This window comes from Macrobrachium rosenbergii, chromosome 4 (genome assembly GCF_040412425.1).
Source record: "Macrobrachium rosenbergii isolate ZJJX-2024 chromosome 4, ASM4041242v1, whole genome shotgun sequence".
NCBI classification, from domain to species: Eukaryota; Metazoa; Arthropoda; class Malacostraca; order Decapoda; family Palaemonidae; genus Macrobrachium; species Macrobrachium rosenbergii.
Genome location: NC_089744.1, coordinates 66,344,113 through 66,364,934, shown reverse-complemented (window position 1 = coordinate 66,364,934; position 20,822 = coordinate 66,344,113). Strand labels below are relative to the sequence as shown.

The following is a 20,822-nucleotide window of genomic DNA, read 5'->3' as shown; positions in this document are numbered from 1 at the left end:
GTGGATGGGTGGTGGTGTTTTTTAATTTTGTGGTGTAGGTAACAGTGTATTTTGTGATGGTACTGCACCCAGGACAGGGGCAAATATTTTATGCTTTACTAGCACTCAGAAATGTCCTTCGCTGTAAAGCTCCCATTTTTGTAGCAGGCGCTCCATGGCTTCACTGCCACATCGCTACGGGTTAAGATGAGCGCCAACCAGAGGCAGTATCTTCCTGCAGCAGCTCTCTTACCAGGTAAAGAAATGACAAGCATTGTTTCAATGCGGGCAATTTTTTCTATTCTCAAATTCATTACATTTACTAATGTCTCGGGGTAGACTATGTCCATGTATCCCACCTCCTTTCAGTGTGGGAATCAGCTATGTAATTACTTGGTAAGTTACTTAAATAAAAATGACATTTTTACAATAGAATAAAGTTTTATGTATACTTACCAAGTAACTACAGAATGAGAGACCTCCCTCCTCCCTTCGCATAGACATAAGAGCACAAACAATGGGCGGGGGGTTAACTACCTACACCAAAACAAAAGATCGCCACCGCGAATTTCAAATTAGCTGCCGTACTAGTTAGAAACTATAGTTATGTAATTACTTGGTAAGCATATATAAAACTTTATTTTATTATAAAAATTTCATGTTTATATCCATTGGCAATAAAATTCTCTTGGCTCAACTTGGGAATGGTGGTGAATGACTGCAGTTGGCAAGTCACTTGTTGGAATTTTTTTTCAAGTTGCATAGTTACTATGTCACAGTGAAGATTGAGGGGTGGTTTGCCACTTTTGACAAGCACAAGTAGAGATTCAGAAAACTTCATTGTGAAGTGTAAGAAGTGTCCCTTCCATTCTTAAATCTCTTCACCTTGACTTAGGGTGTTGAGTCTTGGGAAGCCTGGTGGTATTGAGAGGGTGTTGAGTCTTGGGAAGCCTGGTGGTCTTGGGAAGCCTGGTGGTATTGAGTCTTGGGGAGCCTGGTGGTACTATGTACTTGGATACCCACCAGTTTTTAGTGGATGGGTGGTGGTGTTTTTTAATTTTGTGGTGTAGGTAACAGTGTCTTTTGTATGGTTGAATTTTGTGATGGTACTGCACCCAGGGCAGGGGCAAATTTTTTATGCTTTACTAGCACTCAGAAATGTCATTCGCTGCAAAGCTCCCATTTTATGTAGCAGGCACTCCATGGCTTCACTGCCACATTGCTACAGGTTAAGATGAGGGCCAACCATAGGCAGTATCTTCCTGCAGCACCTCTCTTACCAAGTAAGGAAACAACAAGCATTGTTTCAGCAGCACCTCTCTTACCAGGTAAGGAAACAACAAGCATTGTTTCACTGCTGGCAATTTTTTCTATTCTCAAATTCATTACATTTAGTAATGTCTTGGGGTAGACTATGCCCATGTATCCCACCTCCTTTTAGTGTGGGAATCAGCTATGTAATTACTTGGTAAGTTACTTAAATAAAAATGATATTTTTATTATAGAATAAAGTTTTATGTATACTGTACTTACCAAGTAACTACAGAATGAGAGCCCTCCCTCCTCCCTTTGCATAGACATAAGAGCACAAACAATGGGTGGGGTTAGCTACCTACACCAAAACAAAAGATTGCTACCGCGAATTTCAAATTAGCTGCCGTACTAGTTAGAAACTATTGTTATGTAATTACTTGGTAAGCATATATAAAGCTTTATTTTATTATAAAATTGTCATGTGTATATCCATTGGCAATAAAATTCTCTTGGCTCAACTTGGGAATGGTGGTGAATGACTGCAGTTGGCAAGTCACTTGGAATTTTTTTTCACGTTGCATAGTTACTATGTCACAGTGAAGATTGAGGGGTTGTTTGCCACTTTTGGTAAGCACAAGTAAAGATTCAGAAAACTTCATTGTGAAGTGTAGGAAGAATCCCTTCCATCCTTAAATCTCTTTGCCTTGACTTAGGGTGTTGAGTCTTGGGGAGCCTGGTGTTACTATGTACTTGGATACCCACGAGTTTTTAGTGGATGGGTGGTGGTGTTTTTTAATTTTGTGGTAGGTAACAGTGTCTTTTGTATGGTTGAATTTTATGATTGTACTGTGCCCAGGTCAGGGGCAAATTTTTTCTGCTTTACTAGCACTCAGAAATGTCCTTCGCTGCAAAGCTCCCATTTATGTAGCAGGCACTCCATGGCTTCACCGCCACATCGCTATGGGTTAAGATGAGTACCAACCAGAGGCAGTATCTTCCTGCAGCAGCTCTCTTACCAGGTAAGGAAACAACAAGCATTGTTTCAATGCTGGCAATTTTTTCTGTTCTCAAATTCATTACATTTACATTACATTTACTAATGTCTTGGAGTCCTTTCAGTGTGGGAATCAGCTATGTAATTACTTGGTAAGTTACTTATATAAAAATGATATTTTAGTGATAAAATAAAGTTTGTTCATACTTACCTGGCAGATATATATATATATATATATAGATGTATTCTCCGAAGTCCGACAGAATTTCAAAATTCGCAGCACACGCAGTGGCTGGTCAGGTGGTTAGTACACATTCCCGCCGCTGGGAGGCGGGTATCAGGAACCATTCCCATTTTCTATTCAGATTTTCTAATGCCACTGTCTCCTGAGGGGAGGAGGGTGGGCAATAAGAATATATATATATCTGCCAGGTAAGTATGAACAAACTTTATTTTATCATTAAAATATAATTTTGTTCATGAGACTTACCTGCCAGATATATATATAGCTGAATACCACCGTTGGAGGGGGGTAGAGACAGCCAAGAATTAGGGAAAAACAAATTTGTAGGTAATAAATACTTTGGTTCCTTACCTGTTAGCATAGCTGACTGCGTGATTACTGTCACCCTAGTCTGCTTCTGCTTTACTAGAGTCCCCAGCGAGGTAGTGACCTATATAGCTGGCGAGTTCTAAATGATCTGTCAACGGGGGCGTGACCACAATGTGACTAGACCATAGACCATACAATGAGGACAAACGAGCATTACCAACCACCTAACCAAAACCTAACATGTTAGGTTGCAAGGATTGGGAAGACTGCCTCCATCAGTCGACCCAACAACCCTAAAAACACAAAATTAAAAGACACTTCCTAACCAAAATTTAAAGGATAGGATAAGAGCTACTCCCTGCCCCCAAGGTTGTTGATGCAGCAATGTATGGTCCTAGCGAAAAGCAATTTTCGTATGCTACCTTAACATCTCGCAAAAAGTTTGAGGCAAACACCGAATTGCTTCGCCAATATGTGGCACTGAGAATGTCACTGAGTGCCATATTTTTCTGGAACGCCATGGAGGTAGCAACGGCCCTCACCTCGTGAGCGTTAACTCTCAACAACTTGAAGTTGGAGTCGTCACAACTAGAATGCGCCTCCTTAATGACGTCCCTAATGAAGAATGCCAGTGCATTCTTCGACATTGGCTTAATTGGTTGTCTCACAGAACACCATAAATTATCCGAGGGACCACGAATGTCTTGAGTCCTTTTAATGTAGTACTTGAGAGCTCTAACCGGACACAAAACTCTCTCAGGTTCCTGTCCAATAAGGTCTGCTAGACCTTTAATTTCAAAGTGTCTAGGCCAAGGGTTAGAAGGCCTTTCGTTCTTAGCCAAGAACGTAGGGCTTAAGGAGCAGACAGCATTGTGTCCCTTGAAGCCCACATGACGGCTGATAGCCTGAACTTCGCTCACTCTCTTCGCCGCCGCCAGAGCAGTGAGGAAGACCGTCTTTCTAGTAACATCCTTAAGAGATGCAGAGTGGAGAGGCTCAAAAGGACTGGACATCAAAAACTTGAGCACTACGTCCAAGTTCCAAGTAGGAGGAATTGGCTGAGGAACCTTAGACGTCTTGAAAGACCTCAAGAGATCGTGCAGGTCCTTATTGTCAGACAAATCCAGTCCTCTGTGTCTGAAAACAGTAGAAAGCATGCTCCGATAACCCTTGATAGTCAGAACTGCTAACTTGAGTTTTTCTCTTAAATAAAGGAGAAAATCAGCAATCTGGCTCACAGTGGTCGAGGAAGAGGAAAAACCCTTTTTTCTGCACCAACCCCTGAAGGTTGCCCACTTCGCTTGATATACTCTGATAGAAGAAGATCTTCTGGCTCTAGCGATGGCCCGTGCCACCTGGCCAGAAAACCCCCTCGCTCTGACCAATTTCTCGATAGTCTGAATGCAGTCAGATTCAGAGCGGGGAGGTTTTGATGATATCTCACGAAGTGGGGTTGTCTGAGCAGATCTGCTCTCATGGGTAGGGTTCTCGGAACGTCTACCAACCAGTAAAGAATCTCCGTGAACCAGTGGTTCGAAGGCCAAAACGGGGCGATGAGTGTCATCCTCGTCCCTTGTGAGGCCGCGAACTTGCGTATCACTTCTCCCAGAATTTTGAACGGGGGAAAGGCGTATACATCCATCCCCGTCCAATCCCAGAGAAGAGCATCTATCGCTACTGCCCCCGGGTCGAGTACCGGGGAGCAGTACAGCGGGAGCCTCGCTGTTCTTGAGGTCGCGAAGAGATCCACAAGAGGACGACCCCAAAGTTTCCAGAGGTCTTGGCAAACCTCCTGATGAAGGGTCCATTCCGTCGGCAGGAGTTGATGGTGCCGACTGAGCAGGTCTGCCCGAACATTTTCGACCCCTGCCACAAATCTCGTGAGAATCGAAATGTTCCGAGCATGAGCCCAAAGAAGAATCTCTCTTGTAAGGCCGAACAGGGAACGAGAGTGTGTTCCGCCCTGTTTCTTGAGGTAAGCCAACGCTGTAGTGTTGTCCGCGTTTACTTGAACTACACGATTGGAAACTTGGATCTCGAAGAATTGGAGAGCTAAAAAGATCGCCGCCAACTCTTTGATGTTGATGTGCCAGGACACCTGTTCCCCTCTCCAGGTTCCTGACACTTCTTCTCCTCCTAGTGTTGCCCCCCAACCTGCTGACGACGCGTCGGAAAACAACACTAGGTCGGGGCTCAGAAGCTTGAGGGAGATCCCTTCTCCCAACTTCGCTGCATCGAGCCACCACTTCAGGCACTCTTTTACTGAAGGAAGAATCCTCAATTCCTCTTCCAAGTCTTCCTTGTTTCTCCAGTTCTCCAACAGAAAGAACTGAAGAGGCCTGAGATGCAGTCTTCCCAGGGAAACAAACTTCTCCAGCGAGGAAATGGTCCCCAGCAGACTCATCCATTCCCTTACCAAGCATGTTTCCTTTCCCAAGAAGGCCGAAACTTTCCCGTAGCATTGAAGCTGCCGTTCTTGCGACGGAAAAGCTAGAAAAGCCGCTGAATCCATCTGAATCCCCAGATACACAATGGACTGTGAGGGGATCAGCTGCGACTTTTCCACATTGACCAGAAGTCCCAGGGACTTCGCGAGTTCCAGTGTTAACTGAAGGTCCTCCAGACACCTTCGCTTCGACGATGCTCGAATCAACCAGTCGTCCAAGTAAAGAGAGATCCTGACGCCCGACAGGTGCAACCACATCGCTACGTTTTTCATAAGAAGCGTAAACACCCTCGGGGCTGTGCTGAGTCCAAAGCAGAGAGCCCTGAACTGGTATGTCTTGCCCCCCAAGACAAACCTGAGATACTTCATCGAACGCGGATGAATTGGGACGTGGAAATAAGCGTCTTGGAGATCCAAAGATACCATCCAATCCCCGGGATGAAGGGCTCCTAGTATTGACTGAGACGTCTCAATCTTGAACTTGTCCTTCAGGACAAAGTTGTTCAGCCTGCTGACGTCCAAGACGGGTCTCCAGCCTCCTGAATGTTTCTGGAGTAGGAACAATCTGTTGTAAAATCCCGGGGATTGCGTGTCTAAGACCTGTTCCACTGCTCTCTTCTCGAGCATCTGTTCGAGCAGGTCGAACAGAATTTTCTGCTTGGCAGGATGGTAATTGGGAGACAGATCTCAGGGGTCGAAGACAATGGAGGAGGCGCCAGAAAAGGAATCAAGTAGCCTCTCTCTACCACTTGGAGGGACCAAGCGTCCGCCCCCTCTCTCTCTCCAGGCTTGGGCAAAATGAAGAAGCCTGGCTCCTACCGGTGTCTGGAGGTGAAACGAGTCACTTGCCACCTCTCTTGGAAGTGACTTTGCCTTTAGGGAAACCTCTCCCTCGTGGAGCAGGTCTCAAGGAAGCACCTCCACGAAAGGGCTGCTTCTTCTTAGCAGACTGAGGTAAAGCAGACGACGACGATGGGGCCAAAGGACGCTTAGAGGACCTGGAAAGAAGGTCTTGAGTTGCCTTTTCTTGAAGGCTGGCAGCGATATCCTTTACCAAGGTCTGGGGGAAGAGATGGCTTGAGAAGGGAGCGAACTGCAGCTCTCCCTTCTGCGCTGGTGATACAGACTTCGCCGAGAAAGAACAAAACAATGCTCTCTTTTTCAAAAGAGCCGACGAAAACTGAGACGCAAGTTCTTCTGAGCCATCTCCATGCACAGCAGTACACTGGACAGCTCCCCCAGACTAATGGAACCCGGACTAGTAGCCTTTGTGTCCAAAACTCCCAGACACCAGTCCAAGAAGTTAAAGACCTCAATAGTCTTGAAAAGGCTTTTAAGATGGTGGTCCATCTCAGTCAGAGTCCAAGACACCTTAGAAGAGGACAAGTGGGATCTTCTAGAGGCGTCGACTAGACTCGCAAAGTCCCCTTGAGAAGTCGAGGGAACTGTTGAGCCAACATCCTCACCCATCTCATACCAAATGCCTGCTTTGCCGGACAAGCGTGAAGGAGGCAAAGCGAAAGAAGTCTTTCCCTGATTCTTCCTGGCAGACATCCAATCCTGGACTTTCTTGAATGCCCTTTTGGTAGATAAAGACTTCTTCATCATGAGAAAACCAGGGGTCCTTCTCGCTTTAGACGAAGACAACTGCGAAGGTGGCGAGCGAGGAGCCGAAGGTTGAAAAGTATCAGGAAACAGATCCTTAAGCAAATGAGTCAGAGTCTGATAATCAGAAGAGGAAGAGGATGAAGGATGTTTCTCTTCGTCCGAGAGCTCAGACGAAAGGGGGTCTTCTTCCTCAGCTGGCGGGTCTTGAGTGCGAGGTGGAAGAAGTCCCGACTCGCCAATACGTAAGCGGGACTTTTCACGCTTAGAAGATGTCGTGGCTAAATCATGAAGGACGTCAGAAGTCGAAGCGGGTAGTTGAGAAGGAAGCGAAGAGTCCTGCCTGGAAACATGAGAAGTATCACGCCTGGAAGCAAAAGGAGCGTCATGCTGCACAGCAGGAGCGGCGTCAATACAAGGAGACCGTGAAGTGACACGGCGAGGCGTGTGCGGAGCGTCATGGCGTGGCGCGCACGAAGCTCCATGGCTAGACACGAGCAGAGCTTCACGGTGTGGCGCGCGCGAAGCGTCATGGCTAGGCGCGCGCTGAGAGTCATGGTGAGGCGTGCGTGAAGCGTGAGACGCGCGAGACACGCGCTCCTGGCGCGTGTCAAGAGAAACGTCCAACTCCTCAAATCGGGGAAGATGATTAGGAAGCCACTTTTCACTCTCTCTAGGCGACAGACGAGAAGCCCCATGCCATCTAGTAGACGAGGAAGACGAAGCAGGAGACGAAGGTGAAGGTCTGGACCTCTTAACAGGCAGTTTTGAATCTTTGCGACGAGGCCTGTCATCTCTACGGGTCATGAGAGCATCCAGCTGTTGTTGCAAACCCAACAAAATCTGACGCGTTGGAGAAGCAACTCTCTCGGGAGAAGGGCTGAACCTGCGAGAAGGTGAGGGGCGAGGAGACGTCTTCTTCCTTCTCACAGGGGTAGAAGCTCCAGCCCTTGCCTTAGCGCGACTGGGGCGTCGAGCAGCGTCATCATCCGAAGAACACCTTAATCTCTTCTGCGGAGGAATATCCCCGAAACTTTCTGGGGAAGAGCACAAAACGTCTAGAGGAAGAGGACGTGAAGCGTCCTCTCCTCTCAAGCTTCTCTTAAGAGGGTGAGAGTCCAACCGAGAGCTCCAACCCCGACGCGGGGAGGACGTGTCGGAGGACGAGAAGCAATCCTTCAGGATGCGTGCCCGTGCACGATCCCTGGCAGCCTGGGTAGCGTCATCAGGACCTGCCGAAGGGACGCCAGATCGGTGGGAAGCCCCCGTAACCCTCATGCGGCTTTCGACATGCCCCCTCCCTGAATCCTGGGAGTCCGGCAGAGGTCCAGGCCTAGAGGCATTATAGGGCCGATCTGACGCCCCCTCCACAACACTAGGGGCACAAGCACTAACAACACTTTGCGCTTGAATCGCATTCACTTTAGTTTCAAGAGCACATATTGACTCTAACACGAGAGCCAGGGTATTACCTTCTGCAGCAACAACCTCAGGGCCAGAAGGTAAAACTACAGGGTTAGGATTAATATTTACTACAGGGTTACTAGCAGGAGAAATCCCTGACTGTCCAGCTACAGATGCACTCCTGGAGGAAGACCTCCTCAACCTATCACGCTCCAATTTACGCATATAGGTTTCATATTTCTTCCACTCACCCTCAGATAATCCCTCACATTCATTACACCGATTATCCATAGAACATTCAACACCCCTACATTTCATACATAAAGTGTGAGGATCTACCGAAGCCTTCGATAGCCTCACCTTACATTCACCCAAGCTACAGACTCGATAGCTAGAGGAAGACATCTTAATTATAAGAAAAGTCAAAAGCAAAATCAAAAACGGTTCACAAAAAGCGTATGCCAAGTCACAGATCCAAGTCGAATACCAAAAAACAACCAAAATACTTAAGTGACAACAAATTTCGAAATCCAAATGGCGGAGGAACTGACAACAGGTGTTGACAGTCTGGCGACAGAGAAAATCTGAATAGAAAATGGGAATGGTTCCTGATACCCGCCTCCCAGCGGCGGGAATGTGTACTAACCACCTGACCGGCCACTGCGTGCCGCGAATTTTGAAATTCTGTCGGACTTCGGAGAATACAGCTATATATATATCTGGCAGGTAAGTCTCATGAACAAAATGACATTTTTATGATAGAATAAAGTTTTATGTATACTTACTAAGTAACTACAGAATGAGAGCCCTCCCTCCTCCCTTTGTTAAGAGCACAAGCAATGGGCGGGGTTAGCTACTCACATCAAAACAAAAGATCGCTACCACAGATTTCAAATTAGCTGCTGTATTAGTTAGAAACTATAGCTATGTAATTACTTGGTAAGTATATATAAAACTTTATTTTATTATAAAAATGTCATGTTTTTATCCATTGGCAATAAAATTCTCTTCGCTCAAGTTGGGAATGGTGGTGAATGACTGCAGTTGGCAAGTCACTTGGAATTTTTTTTCATGTTGCATAGTTACTATGTCACAGTGAAGAGTGAGGGGTGGTTTGCCACTTTTGATAAGCACAAGTAGAGATTCAGAAAACTTCATTGTGAATTAAAAATGGAAACTTATCTACATATTTGAGTTCCTTACTCTAAAGTAGAAGAACATTTGCTTTAAAAGATCAGAGTACTTCTGTAACTCTCCAAGTTTTATGTGGTAGCTTTTATGCCATTCAAGTGTGTTTGAGAGATTAAACATAAGAATTAAAAGTGTGTTTGAGAGATTAAACATAAGAATTAAAATTGTGTTTGAGAGATCAAACATTAGAATTTTACAGTTCATATAATAGCTATCAGACTGTCACAGTGCCACAATGTTTTTTTGCATTTAGTATGTATAAAAATATGACTTATTGGTTTTTTCCTTTAGAAAATTCAGAGCCTATTGATGAGGTCTAGGTATATACTTGAATGATGGCAGTGTTATGAATACACAGGGAATATTGTAGGTTTGAGAAAGTTTAGAATAGTGCAGAGTACAAAATTTGAACATATGAGTCATGGGTTAGCATCCGACTTCACATTCCAGAACTTAGTCTTTTGGCAAGAGAATTACTTGCTTGAATTTTTATTGCGCTACATACAGATACAGGGTCAAAATTTTAAAGGGAGTGGTGGTGGTTTATCACAATTAACTTAGTACAGTAAACATCCCCCCCGTACTCATGGGGGATGCGTACCACGACCCCCTGCAAATAGTTAAAATCCACCAATAGTTAAAACCCCCCCCCCCCTCTAAAAATGCTTATAACTGCCTATCTTGAAAGTTCAGATGCCAAATGTATACTTTAAACTAACATCCTACATCAAATATACCTTAAACTATTATCCTATTACAGGCAGTCCTCGGTTATCGGCGGGGTTCCATTCTGGGGGTGTGATGATAACTGAAAATCAACGATTTCCAGTGCTTTTCAGGCTTATCGGCGCCGAAAAGTGCCAATTTTTGGTTATCGGCGCCTCTGTTAGGTATGTATTGGCACCAATACCCAATTATCGGTGCCGATAAGCTGAAATTGGCGATTTTCGGTGCAGAAAATTGCAGATTTTCGTTGCTAGATAAGCGCCATAAAACTGGATCATCATTAACCGAGCCCGCCGTTAACCAGGGACTGCCTGTACTGTATTAATCTTTGAAATGATATTGCTAATATCATTTCAATGTCATCTTAAACATTTTACCCTTAAAAATATATATGTACGTATTTCTATCTCTTCCAGTCAATAAAAGAGAGAGAGAGAGAGAGAGAGAGAGAGAGAGAGAGAATATACAGGCAGTCCCTGGTTATCGGTGATCCGGTATTACGGCGCTTGTCTAACGATGACATAACTAGATTTTCGGTGCCAATATGCACTGATCCCCAATTAACAGCAGCACCGATCCCTGGTTATCAGCATGGATATCCAGTTATTGGCGCCGATAAGCACGGTTATCGGCAATTTTTGGTTGTCGTCACACCGTCAGGGAACGGAACCGCCGCTGATAACCGGGGACTGCCTGTGAATCATTTTGTCAACCACTCCATTTTCTACCTGTCTATCCATCCATCTCTTACATTCTGAGTATCCTTGAGAGAGAGAGAGAGAGAGAGAGAGAGAGAGAGAGTGTTTGTTTGTTCTTACATATGACAAAGAAAGAGAGAATAACTTGGAAAGAGAGAGAGAGAGAGAGAATCCAAGAAAACACTGGGAATGATATGTATTTGTTTAAAATTTTTAATAATTTACTATACAAATGCAGAGTTTTAATTATAGCATGGAAAATATGAAAAAAATTAATAACAAAGTAACACCATGTTTATCTATAAAACTACAGTATACAAAAACATGTGTTACATATGCATAAAAAATCTATTTCAGTGAGAGAGAAAGAGATTTTCAATATACTTCATAGTTCTACCCTTACAGTCAGTATGTCAAGATATTTGACAGGCGACAACCCCCAACTCCAAAGCTTTAGGAAAAAGACGAGGGAAAGAATTTATATTGAACTAAAATCTTACTACTTCACTGTATTTTCTTTAATGAATTGATTTTTGTTACGTTTAGTACATTAACATTAATATTTGAAAATTAGTAAATCATTTATCATACAAAAAAAATTACATATGCATAAAAATTCTCTCATCTCAGTAAGAGAGAGAGAGAATTATTATTTTTATTATTTAAACTTAATCTTATTAAACTTAATATTAATATTTGAAAATTAGTACTGTAAATCATTATTTTATCATAAAATGCATATGTAGGTATAGTACATTATTTACCGTATTTGACGGCGTATAAGACGCACTTTTTTAATAAAAAAAAATGGCCTAAAAAATCCCCCTGCGTCCTATGTACATAATGTAGGCTCAAAATTTAAGAATTTTTGGCCGAAATTATACATGAAACGTCACGTAGATGTTGTAGCCTAGCCTAACGTTCGGTGTCATCCTAATAACCTATTAAAAACCAAAGTTTATTATAATTATTTATCATTATCACACTTACCATCACCGCAATTACTACTGCTAGTATTATAATCAATATCTACGTTGTTATTATCGATATTTTCATTAAAATGTGTTATCATTATCGTCGTCTACAGCGCATCGCTGCATTCCACATTTACAGACTTAAAGTACGTGTGCTGCCACCTATTGGTGATTATCTCGAGAGCTTTACGGATAACAAGGCTTCGTTCAGTTGGTAGTTGGCAATTCCTGCTAACATTCTCTTTACGCATAACAACATGGCTTCGATCAATTGGTGGTTGACAATTCCTGCTACCATTCTCTTTAGGCATAATAACAAGGCTTCCCCAAATATTTTCCATAATCATTTTACTGTACATCACCAACGTTGTCTGCACGCTTACAAACGATGGTGCTGCCACCTAACGGTATTCATGTGATGAAACGTAGTAAATTCCAGAGCTTGATTGCATACTTTTATAATATATAATGGATATATATAACATATATTACTGTAGGTAACATTTTTATTAATGTTTTTGTTGATTCTGCCAGTAAGAAACAATGTTTACAAATGAATGTGTTGCAATCTATTGGTAAACCTATGAGGTAGCTTTCAGCAGCAGACAAAATATTCGATCTTAGTAAATGGCTGATTGTATAATACATATTTTGATAAATATAAATATGGTAAATAACTTCTTTATTAATGTTTTTGTTGATTCTGTTGGTAAGAAACAATATGCATATGATAACCTAATACTACAGTTTTTACTTACCAAAATCATATGAGCATAGGCTAGGAAACCTTATTTTTTTTTCCTTCAATGTCCTGCTGAAATTGGGGTGCGTCCTAAGCAGACATGCGTCTTATAAGCCATCAAATACGGTAGTCACAAAAATATGAAAATCACAGAATATTGCTCTACAAAAAAATCCTCGAATGGGTGAGTTTTCCCGCGAATAATTTATAGATAGGTTCCACAGAAAGATCCGCAAACCGCAGAGTCTATGAATTGTGAGAATGTGAATCTGGGAGGTTTACTGTACACCTTTGCTTTTTTCTTTCACATAAGCTATATGCCTTTTCTGTTTTAAAATGACAAATTTTAACTAATTTGTATTTTTCATAGATAATAAACCTATCTTAACGTGAGGATAAAATATATTCTAGCGCCAGCTGGAAACTGGTAAAAAACAAAAAATTGCAGAACAAGGTATTGGTGGTAAGAGGGTTCGGCCAATCGGATGAAAGAGAAGACATCAGCCGACCTAGCTTCATCCGAGAGCACCATGACGCCAGTTTCTTCCAGCCCAGGGAATCACTTTGAGGGGTGGCAAGAGGTGGGCAATGTACGTTAAGACTGTAGGTTTTTTAGCTATAAAAATTAAAATTAATTAAAATTTGTCATTACTTCATATGCAGAACAAACCTATAGTCTTAATGTGAGGATAAACTCACCTTTGGTGGGAGGAAAGGAAAGTCTTAAACTGACTGGAGGTTCAGCACACCTGGTCTTATTTCCTGGTTAGGCTACAGCAGAGGAAGGAGAAGTATGCCTCTGACTTGTCAGTTAGAAAAGTTTACCAAACAGTCAGACTACTGGGCTAACATACAATGTGGAGGAAGATTGTATTTGTATAAGTGGTAGTTAAAGAGCTATATTGTTCAGACAACAAACCTATGTTAACCACCAATTTGTGTATCATTCCTCTCTCCCCTTGTCAGAAAGAAGGACAAGCTTTGTACGAGGAAAATATTCGTGTAAGAATAAACTTTCTCAAACAGAAAGGCCACTCACTCACCTGTATCTAACCAGTTCCCCATGGGTAGCGAAGGGGAAAAGGGAAAGGAAGAAGGACCAGTCCTCTCATTCACTTACTTTCATACCATCATCTTAGGTAAGATGCAAACTGTCCTACTAGGGGCACTGGATGAGCTACACAACCTATTGAGCAGCCATCACCGGACCCAAGGAAAAAGTGTCCAAGGACCTGTGGGCAACGTCCAGAAGATAAAAGGATGTGAAGGTGGTTTGATGAAGTCAAATACCAGCCTTCAAAACCCTATGAACAGATAAGTTTTTCTTAAAAGCTAATGAAGGGCCTAAACCCCTAACATCATGTGCTCTTGCATGCACTGTATTAGAATCTGAGGTTGTAGAAGAGCTATAAGCCTGACTAATAACCTCACAGAGCCAGAAGGAGGTGGTATTCTTGGACACTTCTTTCTTGATCCAGCCTGTGCTTACAAAAAGTCTTCGACACCCCAGCCTGAGGTGACGAGTCCTTTTTAGGTAGCCATCAGGGTTGTTATCAACAAAATCTCCCAAGGAAGGGATAGAAAAGGATTCAAATCTGTCATCATGAACCGAAGGATTTTGAGTCTTAGCTACAAATTCCGGGACAAATTGAAGGCTACAGACCCCCAACCCCTCATGTGTTTAACATTAGAAGAGAGACCATGGAGTTCTCCCACACTCTTCGATGAAGCTAAAGCCAGTAAGAAGACGGTTTTAAAGGTCAAGTCTCTGTCAGATGACCGTCGTAACGGTTCATATGGGGCTCGAGTGAGACTACTTTGAACAAGAGCCAGGTCCCAACTAGGAGGTTTAAGTTCTCTAGGAGAACAAGACTGCTCAAAACTTTCAAGTAGCATTGAGATTTCCCAAGAAGAAGACAGGTCCACATCTTTTTGGTGCAGAACCAAACCCAAAGCAGCCCTGTAGCCTTTTATGGTAGACACAGAAAGACTTTTCTCACTCCGGAGAAAAACTAGGAAACCTGCTACTTGTTGAACTTAAGTTCCGACTGGAGAGAGAGACCCATTCAGTGACACCAATCACAGTAGATGGCCCACTTTCCGTGGTACATGGCTGAGGAAGATCTTCTGAGATAGCCAGACATCTCTGTCGCTGCTCTGCGAGAAAAGCCTCTTGCACTCAGGAGATACTGGATAGTCTCTAGCCGTGAAGAGATAGGGACCCTATGACTGTTGATATCTCCCAACATAAGGCTGGCAGAGGAGGTTGTGCCATGGAGAGATCTCTCTGGGAACTGCTGACAGCAGGTATAGTAGATAAGGGAACCATTCTACGTGAGGACACCAGGGAGCTACAAGGGTCATTATGAAATTCTGCGAATCATTACCCTGTCAAGACCTCATGGATCAGGTGGGGGGGGGCATAAACCTCCAGGTTGTCCCAAGGATGTTGTAGGGCAGACAGCTCTATCATTGGCCTTCCCCAAAAGAAGAAGAGCCTGTTCGCTATCTCCTGATGTAAGGACCACTCTGTCCACAGGACCTGACTCCAACAACTCAGTTTGTCAGCCACCACATTCCTCTTGCCTGGGATACACCTGGCTGAGAGATCTACTGATTGGTCTATTGCCCACTGGTGTAGAAACACCGTCAGAGAGTGAAGCTGGTGAAAGACCAGCCCCCTGTTTATTTACATAAGCAACCACCGTAGTGTTGCCCGACATCAGAACTACAGAGTGCCCTGACACTGTTTCATGAAAGAAAAACTTGAAGTGCCAGGAAAGCTACTTTCAGTTCCAGAACATTGATGTGCAGCTGCTTGTCATGAAGATTTTAGACTCCCAACATCAGAAGGTCCTTCAAATGAGCTCCCCAACCCTCGCATGAGGGATCCAAGAAAAGGAAAATTTCTGGAGGAGGACACTGAAGACCACAGCAGGTCCTTTCTCACCTCTGTAGACAGAGGTACCTGGAACAAAGGCAAGCCCCTTACAGGGAACCAGAACTCTTTCAGTCTCCTTTGGAGAGAACTAATGTGGAGACAACCATGAGGAATGAGTTTCTCTAATGGGGTTAAGAGGCCTAGGACTATTTGTCACTTGCTGCTTCTGCTGATAGAAAAGACCAGGCCACTTTCCTGAATTTCTGGATTCGTTGATCCGATGGAAATACTCTTGGCGACACCGCGTCTATTACCATTCCCAGGTAAAGAATCTTTTGATTGGGATGAAGATTCGACTTCTCCAAATTTATCACGATGCCTAGGTCATGACAAAACTGGAGAAGATGCTCTTGGATTAGCTTCTAAGAATCTGCCAAGACCAACCAGTTGTCAAGATATCTTAAGAGCCGAATTCCCTGAGATTCAGCCCAGGATGACACTAGGGTAAACATTCTTGTGAACACTTGAGGGCTGTTGTTAGACCAAAGCAAAGGACTTTGAGCTGAAACACTATCTCTCCCAGGGTGAAGTGGAGAAACCTTTGGGAAGAGTGATGGATCGGAATCTGGAAGTAAGCATCCTTCAGATCTATCATGAGCATAAAATCGTTGCTTCTGACAGCTGGCAAGACTGTACGAGGAGTCTCCATCTTGAATTGGGTCTTCCTGATGAACAGGTTTAGTGTCGAAAGGTCTCTCAGTGGTCTCCAATTGCCTGTCGCCTTGGGGACTGGGAAAACCCAACTGTACGATCCTGGAGAAGGATGCTCGACTACTTCCATTGCTCCTCTCTCCATCTTTTTCCTCACTTCCTCCTGGAGAGTTAGAAACTTCGGAGAGTCCTGAGCGTACGACAAGTGATGGAGGGGCTGCAAGGAGAGAGGAGTGAAATCGAAGGTTAGTAGATATCCCACCCATAGAACATCTACTACCCACGATTCATCTTCGAAATTCTGCCACGTAGCCCATTGGCTCACCAGGCATCCCCCCACTGGTGGCAAAGAGTAGGGAGGGGCACCTACTCTGTCGCTTACCTCCCTTGGCCCTACCCCTGGCTCCTCTTCCTGTTTCTAAAAGAGTGGGGCTGAAAAGACCGTTGCCGAGGAATTTTCTCAGTACGGGCAGTCCCAGGTTAACGGTGAGCTCGGTTAATAGCAATCCGGTTTTACAGCACTTCTCTAGTAGCGAAAATCAGGAATTTTCGGCACTGAAAATTGCCAAATTCCGCTTATTGGCGCTGATAACCGAAAATCAGCGCTTTTCAGCACTGATAAACCCCAAAATTTGCTGACAAAGTGCCAAAAATATGCAATTTTCGGTTTTCATCACACCCTCAGAACAGAACCCCCGCCAATAACCGGGGACTGCTTGTAGATGATTGGGCAGGTTGACTAGCCTTGCTAGTTGATGCTGCATTATGGTCTTTTTAGGAGATAATTGAGGCCTAGGTCGAGAAGGACCAGTTGACTTTGATGCTGCTTGAAAGACTAGCCGGTCGTTATTGTCTGTGTGACATCTGTCTACTGCTATGTCTTGTTGCTCTGTAAGGAAGAGAACAGGGAGTTCAAAAATTTATCCCCATTCTTCAAGGACAGCAAGGAATCTGTGCTTATATATTTTGAAACCTTGGACAGGGCTGCATCTCTTATTTTCAGTAACAGTTTAAACCATATATTTACAGTAAACTTCCTGTATTCGCAGGGGATGCATACTACACCCCCAGCGAATACTTAGAACCCTTCTAAAAACATTTAGAACTGCCTATTTTGATAGTTCAAGCATACAAAAAAAAACTAAAAATGCATATACAGGTATTATCCTACTTACGTTGGGGTTAGGTTCCAAAAAAACTCATCTTTGTTGGAAAAAACATATCTCAAATATAGCCTAGCCAACACTAGGGTATTCGGTACCATGTATACATATATGGTAGCCTACCCTACACTATAAAGTATACTCTATACATAAACAGTATAGTAATTATTAATAACAGCTAATTCTGGAGGTTCATGCAGAGTGACTTATGATAATTCAGTACAAAGAGAAATTGAATAACAAACAAGAATTAGCTTTGCCTACACTATGGTATATTGTATACCATATGGTAGCCTAGCCTACATTATACTGTACGCTATATTCATATAATATCATATTATACAACCCTCTACAAAACGACTATGCATCTTTTCCATGGATCTTTTAAAATGCTATGCCTTAATTCACTGTATCCAATAATATTGTACAGTATATATTCTTATATTGCTTTTGTATTATAAATTCCGATCATAGTGATCAATGTTTTGGTTTGGAAATCAATTACGCGGTAAGTTTATTTCACTTTATTTAACTCAGTTCAGAACACTTGCTTCTAGTTAGCGTAAATCAATCTCTAGATACTTTATTTGTATGGGGCAAGGTTATTTTTCGTTATACAAAGTGTTTTTAAGTCGAAATATAACTCAAATACGTCTTGTTGTGAAATTAAGTTTGCTATTTTTTTTTTTCTGTTAAGAGATGACGCTGGCTGCTTTGGGGCGTTTGTTTTCACTTGATTCCATCATAATACGAGCTTTATGTATTTATCGTTTATCGGTGTAAAAACAGCAGTACAGTAATGTGTTCTTTCATACCCAACAGTTTTGGTTAAAATACTTTTTCTCCAATTTTAATTACGGTTGAGATTCATCCATGTTGCCGATGCACAATAATTTATAGTCATTAGCAGCTTGAACATTGTTTTCTCAGCTTCAGCCACAACTTGCAGCTTAAATTTAGCAGTGTATTTCCTTGCTGATCTTTTATCCATACCGAATAAGGGTATAATGTAAAAATATATCAGTCCTATGCTACTTACCTTCATTTGTACTATTACCTTCATTTGTACTATAACTACGGTAATTGTGTATTACCGTATGATGGTTGAAATACAAGCAAAACGGCTGTTGTTATCTGATTCGGTGATAAGCAAAACAACAGTTTCTCGGTCGGTTGTTTATGGCTGTATGCATTTACGCAAGAGTATAGCATTACTAATACTTTTATCATTCTCTTTTACTTTTTTAACTAGAAGATGGGATAAAGAGAGGGAGGAATAGAAGTTTGTCTACTGTAATTTGGTCTCTCTCTCTCTCTGCCTGATTGTACGATGCTGCTTGCCCCCGCCGGAAATTTAAAAATATTTTATAAATATTGTTGTATCGGTATTAATTGCTTAAAAAGTGCATTTAGTCACAAAAATGAGATGAAAATACAGCAATTAGTGAGTATTTCTCAGTGAAAAATACCATGAATGGGCGAATTCTCAGCGAATAATGTGTATATATGTACCATAGAAACATCTGCGAATTGTGAGACCGCCAATATGGGGGGTTTACTGTGCTGTATTAGGATTTAAATGTGCCAGGCAAGAGACAGCTTTACCACCTGACTATAGTCTAATATAAGGGGCACTGTCTTCCAAGTCACCTAATGCAGAGGAAGATATTTTTGCCACTGCTGTAGACCATAAGTCTAATCAAGAAACAGTCTGAAAAGCAGAAGAGGCAGTCGACTCCAAGGTAGCCGCCTTCTGATGAGTAAAGAAAGGGCCCTCCAACCTAATCTGATCAAGGGTCAAACCAGGGCTTCAACAGACCAGATCTGGGTTGATTTGTCTTTGGTGAAGAGCCACATTAGGGGTTGAATAAAACCATCTGTGCCAAGAAAGCAAGCATAGGAGGAGGAAGGAGGAGGAGGAGGAGGGTCACCAGCTTCTAGAAGGAAAGGCAACAGCTCGTTCTTCTAGCAAGGCGGTAAGGAAGAAACTGATGCGTCACGGTGCTCTCAGGTGAAGCGAGGTTGGCTGAAGCCTTTTCTCTCATCTGATTGGTTGAACCCCGTTGCCATCAATACCTTGTTCTACAACTTTGTGTTTTTTACCAGTTTCCAGCTGGCAGTAGAAGATTTTATCCTCACGTTAACACCTAGGTTTGTTCCACATATGAACAATTAATAATTATGCTTATAAAATTCCTCAGATGGACAAAAGGAGGATAACATTGATGAAAAGTGAAGAAATGATGGAGATCTTTATAACAAAGTGAAAGCAGCAGACCAGATGCATGGCATTATCACGATGCAGAAAGGGACTAGGAACCAACGAATCCAGCAAGACTCAACATAACAAGGCATGATAGAGAGAGTCCTACTAACAAGGAAGGTATTTTGTGTGCATAACATGAAGTATTTGCTAATTTCTTAAGCTAAGTTGCAGACCTATATCAAGTGAGTCACACTAAAATGTAATTTTAATGTTTTGACTTTTTTTTTATTTCTAATATTCTTATCACTAATAGTCTTAGCATTGCACTGTCCTGTGGACTGTTTTGCCATAGTCATTCCTGTTGATGTTTTTGTTCATTTTTGGCAATTGATAATGGGATTCAAAATGGAATTGGTATGTTGTCATTACTGTTTTGTGAGAGGTATAGTGCTTTTTGTTAAAATCAATTACAGTATTACTAACAAATTTTTTATGCAGAGCATAGTATTTTCCTAGGAACCAAGTAGGGAAGGGAATTTCTTAGTCTTATCATCCTATGTCTCCCACTGCTACAATTTGAATCTTATTTTCATTGCCAATTAATATTTTTTATTTATTTTTTGACTGAGTGGGAATGAGAATTGGTATGATGGGAATGGGTACAGCAGTATTTTGTAAGGAAAAAGAATTTTCACCACACTCATATATTTATACAAATGCTTTTTAGGCATTTTTATTGTCTTAGGAGTCAGTTGAGATTGGGAACTGGAATTACTTACTGTAGTCTTTATGGTTAATGTTAAGAATATCAATAGGTAGGATGGACTGGGTTTGACAACAGTACTTTCATGTTTCAGAGGATTAATACACCATTGTGCATCTGCAGAGGGGTTTTTGGGCGCTTTAATTGTATGAAATCAAGTGGGAAAGGGAATTGGAATCAGTAAAATTCCAATTAAATAGCCATCTAGATTCAGACAACTTAGGAGAAATTTTTGTAAAAGGTATGTTTTTTTTAAAGTTGGGTATATATTTTTAAAAATTATTTTTTTATTTAATTTAACATGCTGTCTGAACTTTGGAAATTCCCAGGCTATTCCAACCATGAAGATACTGACACTAGTTACCTATGCAAATATCTCCTTGATCAAATTCTAAGGTAAGAAAATTGTTTGTTTGATTTGTACTGCAGTTCACATATTTCTGAAGTCACACTGTAAAAGGAGAGGTGGTTCTTTACATTCAACTTGTAATGAGTTGGTTGAATAAAGTTTCCAAGTTCTAAAATTTTGTGG

At 42.2% G+C, this 20,822-nt stretch overlaps 1 long non-coding RNA gene across 2 annotated transcripts in view; it reads left to right on the top strand.

Annotated features, from left to right (window-relative positions):
- The window catches only part of LOC136835469 (uncharacterized), a 77,772-nt gene extending 58,117 nt beyond the window's left edge, over positions 1 to 19,655 (top strand). For both annotated transcript variants that reach the window (XR_010852171.1, XR_010852170.1), the window contains exon 3: positions 19,523 to 19,655. This is a non-coding gene — a long non-coding RNA (uncharacterized lncRNA). The remainder of the gene's footprint in view (positions 1 to 19,522) is intronic.
- The last annotated feature ends 1,167 nt before the right edge of the window (positions 19,656 to 20,822 follow it).